Source organism: Panicum hallii, chromosome 2, assembly GCF_002211085.1.
Source record: "Panicum hallii strain FIL2 chromosome 2, PHallii_v3.1, whole genome shotgun sequence".
Classification (NCBI taxonomy): domain Eukaryota; kingdom Viridiplantae; phylum Streptophyta; class Magnoliopsida; order Poales; family Poaceae; genus Panicum; species Panicum hallii.
Genome location: NC_038043.1, coordinates 38,597,509 through 38,604,748, shown reverse-complemented (window position 1 = coordinate 38,604,748; position 7,240 = coordinate 38,597,509).

The window sequence follows — 7,240 nt, the reverse complement described above, 5'->3', positions numbered from 1 at the left end:
TGATTGGATATGTGGTAGTACGATAAATTGCTCAAAACCGAGGTCATCCATGGACGGTCCTTAACCGATTCAAGCGGACTATGCCTTCGAGACTCATTTCTCTAGGCCCTACATTCTGCCCAAACCACGAAAACATATAACCAACTAGACCGTTCCGATCCTTCCAACATCTCGAAACCGGATAAGTGCGATCAAGGTAAACAAGTCGTATAGTGAGCATATTGATCCTATTCCCAAAATTTCCTTACAAGTTATAGACCAACTCTAAGCATGGCTAAGCATTTATTCAATTAATTAGTTACTAACTACAAGTGGCAAGTGACAAGAACATGGATACAAAACAAGGAAGATAAATGCAAGAAAGTAGGATCAACGATGCAATAGATAAACATATAACATAACCACATATACCTAAGTGAGATAACTAAACTAAATCAAGTTAAACGGGTCAAGTAACATGCTTAGCTGCTTGTCTTGGTTTTCTTCCGGCTTGATAACAAACTCAACTCCGGGCTCGGGTTCGATGGTCTCGGTGGGCTCGTTCTCCGGTGTTTCGGTCACTATAATGCATGAATGAGATGCATGCATTAGCATGATGCCGATGATATGAAAATGATATAATATGAAATGAGGAATGAATAGCACATTCAAGAAAGACAAACATCACGAACGCTAGCGACAAGATCTCGCTTACTATGCTCTTACTAAAGGACCTAAAGCGAGGATTGTTCAAAATAAATCAGATAGCAAGCATAAATCAAGATTTAATTCTACAATACAGGGAACATCATAAGGAATTTATAGGAATTGAATTTGCAGCAAAAATATTTTTATAGAATTAATTATGCATAACACAATTTTCAGCTACTCTAAACAAGTTTAAATTTTAAAAGACATGCAAATTACTTCCACAATTTCTCAGAAAATTACCGGAGGATAAAAACATGAAAACAAGGATAGCAGAAGTATTTTTGCCATTTTATCACTTTCGAAACAAAATTATGATGACCATTAGTAGGCAGCAGATCAATGGAGCTCTCAGTCAAGATTAATAATGTTTGCCTCTCGTATGTCGTGCCCCACTTAAATGTCCGTTTAGTTCTTGCAACACTGGCACATAAACAGGAAAAGAAGGTTTGGATTTGGATATTACTCTCACATGGACAACAAACAACAGAAACCGGACAGAGACATCATCATAACCTTATTATTATTGTATGATTTTAGCTAATCATGCAAAGTCACACGCATCACTTTTGTTTCTCCTTTATTCTTTTTCCTCGCGCTCCGGCTGTCACGCTGATCTGTACACATAGTCTCTGGACACGATTGGACGTCAGGACCGCACGCTCGTGGAGCCACTGCATGCAAGCCTGGATGTAATCTGCATTCTGCACTAGCGGAACTCGCCGGATATCGCAGCCTTCCCGAACGCGCATGCATGCCTCCCTCAAAAACAAAATCTCATGAACTAATCAAAGAACATGCCTGTGAATTAGCATGTCCCTGTTGCTTCAGCATGACAACCATCACCAGTACATCTTTGGTGGATTAGTAAGTTCCCCACACCCGTGGCGGATTGCTGATTCCCAGTACCTTCCAAGCCTACCCATAACAAGCAAACCGCAATAGTACACGAATGCCCTCTTCTTCCATGGGGCGGTTGCCCTAAATTTTGTGGCATCTGGTTTCTGGTATATATCCACGCACTGCTACTGCTACCATTTAACACCTGCAGCAACATTGGCGGGTGGGATGATAAACTAAAGCTGTAAAAATATCTGCCATGTTATGGCATCAGTAAATAAATAGGATCGGTTGCAGCATGAATTCCTCACGTAACCATTCTAGAAGGATTGAACAGAAAACGAAAAGGATTACGGACCTTTAGACTCTTGAGCCTTGGTTCTGGAAGGTAACAAATAAATACAGACCATTCCATGAGGTTACTAGGTGTTCGAGGAATTAGTTTGTATGCACGAAACTTAAGACTTTACTATACACACTAGCTTCGTGATAAATGTCTATGTGTTTCTGGTCAGATTGGAACCATATATATGTAGATCAAAATAGTCAATAAAGATCGATTTGCATGTGCACTGAAGCGATCATTTCCACAAGGGGTTTGTGCCTCGGATTTCGCCACTGCTGCTATGTTTTTGCTGTTTTTCTTGTGTCACGCGTCCATCAAGGAGAAGATGTCTATCTCTCTACTGTTAGAATTGATCTCTCTCTGGACCATCGGATCCCAACGGGCCCGATGGGCCACCTCACCCCGCGCCCTGATCGGGGGCGTCCCAGCTGATCCCTAGCTGGTGGGCCCCCGTCGCGCCGCGCTATAAAGAAAGGTGGGGGCCAGCGGCTCGGATAACGAAGTTCACCGGCTGCCGCCACCCCACCCACAGTCAACCCTAGCCGATCTAGTCTGCGCGTGGTCAGCGGCGGGAAGCTTCCTCCGGCCACCTTCGACGCCCCTGCCTCGACCCCGAGCCACCGGACGCAACCTCACCTCCGGCCACCGCGAGCGCGAACGCCTACAGCCGGACTACTCCGAGCTCCCGCACTGCATCACTAATGGCGGGCACGTCTGCGTCAACCGCCGGCCAAGGGCATAAAGGTATACCCGCGCACTCCTCTCTCTCTCTCTAACCCTCTCTGTTACCCGATTAATCCAATTCAAACAGAGCTTTTCCTAATCTAATCGCGCAGTAGCAGATCCTTGTAGTTAACATTGGTATCAGTTGCCTAATCTACTTCGGTTGATTAGTATTGGAAGATAAAGAGAAAAAGCACCCCAGAAAAGATCCTAGAGAGAATCCCAGTGCAAAACCCGCGAAGCCCTAACCCTAACCCTAACCCTAGCAAACACACAGAAAAGGGGCGGGGCCAAAAGAGAACTTACCTGGTTCTCCTTGCGCCGCCCACCGTCGGCGTGCTCGGGACGCCGGTGCACCGACAAGATCCAGCGAGGTCTTGGACCTCGCGTGGACAGGGGCCGCGCGAGCCGCCGTGGCGCCGCTCGCCATGCCATAGATCTGGGCGCCACGGAGATGCCGCTCGACGGTGGCGTGCCCACCCTGCGGTGGACGCGCGCGCCGGCGAGGGGGCTCGCCGTGGCGCTGCCCGCTCCATCGCCACTGGCCGGCGTCGTTCACTCGCTTGCTCGGGTGGAGAAGAAGGAGGCGCCGGGGAGGAGAGAGCGAATGAGCTAGGGTTCCGGGGAGGGGCTGTGCTGTGCGTTTTTGATCCGCCGAAAACCACGCACGTCCGTTGATCTCGATCTAACGGCAGAGATCGTTCCGCGCGTGTGTGGGCTACTTTTGGCCCAGGCGGGCGAGCGAAATGGCGGCCCGGGCCCAGGTTGGCTCGGCCCCGAACTGCGAGCGCACGCGGAGCCGTGCGCAGGGGCGCGCGGGCCCGGCTTTAGTAGGCCGCGCGCGCATGCGCGTGAGCCCGGCTTTAAGCTGGGCCTCGCGGAAGGAGTGGGCCGGCTGGGCCGCTTGCCACAGAAAGAATCGTGCATCGTTTTTTCAATTTCCATAAGTATTTTTCCATAGAATTTGTTTGAATTTGATGCATTTCAAATTCAAACTTGAATGAACTTTGATGCACTGCTTATACAAGATAATTTTAGACCCTTTTTTGATAGAATTAAGATTTTCCGCTGCAAAGATTACATAGATCCATTTTTTAATGTACATTTGCCTTGTTATTTAAATTTGAACGAACGAGATAATTTAAATTTAACGGCATATGAATAATTTTGTCTTGTAATATTGTTATTATTTGACCAACGTTAACAATAACAATATTGCAATGGTATTATTTTTTAATAGATATTTTTCATGTATTATTTCTGTTTATGCCCAACGGTATTCTAGATTTAATACAAAAAGAGATTATGCCTCAATTTTTGATAGATAATTTTCATGTATTATCTCTAATTCTGCCCAACGGTGTTTTAGATTTAATACACAAGGTTATTGCATATTTTAATTTATGACCAACGTCGTATTTATACATATGCAATAATTTATTTGACCTTAATTTAATGTTTTCACCACTCATGAATGTTTTTCAGGAGGATTATCGATGATGATTTCCATCAACGATATTCCTATATTAAAGGGAGACAATTACAATGAATGGTACAGAAAGCTGGACCTCTATTTCATCATGGGTGAATTGGATTGGGTCCTAGCTACACCGACTCCCAAAGAGCCTGTGCTTCCTGAGAGAGAGGACACAGACACAAATGCTTCTTGGAAGCAAACAGAGCTTGCTTATAAGAAAGCAAGAGCAGATTATGAGAGACTTTATGCAAAATGGTTTCCTGCCAACAAGAAGTGTTTGGCAGTGGTAAAGAACACGATTGAGCCTGCAATTATGGGCTCAATCCAGTTGATCAAACAACTGGTTTCAGAAAGATATAATGGTGGTGGCATAAGAGAACACATCCATCGCATGGTCAACCAGAATAACAAGCTAAAGTCATTGGACCTTGCCTTCAAGGAGGATCACATTGTCCATCTGGTTTTTGCTTCATTACCAAAAGAGTTTGACACGTTTGTTGTCAATTACAACACCCAACCAAACACTTGGGACATTGAAAAGACCATTGCAATGTGTGTTCAGGAGGAGGAAAGAATAAGATCCACCACAGGCGGATCTTTAAATTATGTAAACAAGAAGAAAAATACCAATTTCAAGGGTAATTTTTCTTCCTCCTCTAAAGGCAAAAGCTCTCATCAACACAGACCGCAGGAAGGACAGGCTCTAGTAGAGAAGGATCAGTGTCTCTACTGCAAAGAAAGGGGTCACTATAAGAAGAATTGTCACCGATATTTAAAGATGATCATGGAGAAGAGAGGTGAGAACGTTATTTCATTTTTAAATGAATCCTTGTATATAGAATATTCAAAAACCACTTGGTGGATTGATTCAGGAGCAACTGTTCATGTTGCAAATTCGTTGTAGGGATTCCATTCGACGAGAACCACTCAAAGAAGCGAAAAGCAAGTTAGAGTGGCAAATGGAGCTCAGGCAGACGTTGAAGCAGTAGGATACGTTCATTTGGAACTCGACACTGGCTTCATTATTGTTCTCAGAGATGTTTTATTTGTTCCTTCTTTACACAGAAACTTAATTAGTGTGTCTCGCCTGAACAAAGATGGTTATTCCTGTCTATTTGGAGATGGGAGATGCTTGATCGAATGTAATGATACAGTAATTTCCATTGCATTCAGAAAGAATGATCTTTATTTGATATCGTTACGCGCAAGTGTGAATTTCGTATGCGATAAGAGTGCGAATGTATTCTCGTCTACACTCGCGAATAGAAAACATAAGAGAACTCAAGATGCGTCGTCGAAATTATGGCACTGTCGTTTAGGCCATATTTCGAGGGGGAGAATAGAGAGATTAATTAAAAATGAAATTCTTCCTCCATTAGAGTTCTCTAACTTAGAACAATGCATTGAGTGCATAAAAGGCAAATTCGTTAAGAAAATAAAGAAAAATGCTAAGAGGAGCACAGGTGTATTAGAAATAATTCACACAGACATCTGTGGTCCGTTCAATGTAAAGAGTGTGGATGGATATGACTCGTTCATAACATTCACAGACAATTATTCCCGTTATGGATACATATATCCAATTAAAGAAAGATCGGAGGTTTTGGATAAATTTAAAATATTCAAGGCCGAAGTAGAAAATCAATACGATTTAAAGATTAAAATCGTAAGATCCGATCGTGGAGGGGAATACTACGGTCGACATACCCAATATGGCCAAGTTCCAGTACCTTTTGCGAAGTTCCTGATGGAACAAGGCATAGTAGCCCAGTACTCGATGCCGGACGAGCCTCAGCAGAACGGAGTGGCTGAAAGACGCAATCGGACCCTGATGGATATGGTGCGAAGCATGATCAGTTACTCTACATTGCCAGTGAGTTTATGGATGGAGGCCCTGAAAACCGCCATTCATATTCTCAACAGAGTTCCAAGTAAATCGGTGCCGAAAACGCCGTATAAAATGTGGACAGGAAGAATACCCTCACTGAATCACCTGCGGGTGTGGGGGAGTCCTTCTGAGGCAAAAGTGTTTAACCCGACCATTGCAAAACTAGATTCCAAAACGGTATCTTGCCATTTTATTGGCTATCCAGAAAGGTCAAAGGGTTTTTGTTTCTACTACCCAGACAGATCTACAAAATTTGTAGAAACGAGACACGCAGTCTTCCTTGAAGATCAAATGATCCAGGGGAGCGGCATAGCAAGGAAAATTGATCTTGAGGAGAAGCGGGTGTATACACCCAATCCCGTGATTCAGGAATCTTTTTTCCCGCTGCCCGCTGTGTCTGCACCGCCAGTGCAAGTCACTGCGATGCCAACACCTGTAATGGCTCCTTCTGTGGTGACGATGAATGAGGAAGTGGAACCTATTCATCAGGCTCCTGATGAGCCCATTGCCGCACAAGAAGAGGAGCAACAGCAGCCCCAAATAGATGAGGCACCGCAGGCTCAGGCTCATGGGAGACCTCAAAGAATAAGGAAGCGCACTATTTCTGATGACTATGAAGTCTATAATAGTGAAGAAATTCAAATGGAGGATGATTCCACTTCATTTGAAGAAGCCATGAGAAGTGAACATTCGTCGAAATGGCTTGATGCCATGGAAGATGAAATAAAATTGATGAGTACCAACAAAGTATGGGACTTAGAGGAAATTCCTAAAGGAGCCAAAATAGTAGGCTGCAAATGGGTCTACAAAACCAAATATGACTCCCAAGGGAATATAGATAAATTTAAAGCACGACTCGTGGCAAAAGGTTACACACAAAGAGAAGGAATTGATTACAACGAGACTTTTTCCCCAGTCTCATGTAAAGATTCCTTCAGAATCATAATGGCTCTTGTAGCTTATTATGATCTAGAATTACATCAGATGAATGTGAAGACAGCATTCCTGAATGGAGATCTAGAAGAAACCGTCTACATGGCACAGCCGAAAGATTTTGTCGTGGAAGGCAAAGAAAAATTGGGATGCCGTCTGAGGAAATCGATTTATGGGCTAAAGCAAGCTTCAAGACAGTGGTACTTGAAGTTCGATAAGACAATTAAAGAATTCGGGTTTAGAGAAAATGTCGAGGACAATTGCGTTTACGCAAAGTTCAAGAATGGGAAGTACGTCTTCCTGATCTTGTACGTGGACGATATTCCACTGGCAAGTAGTGATGTCA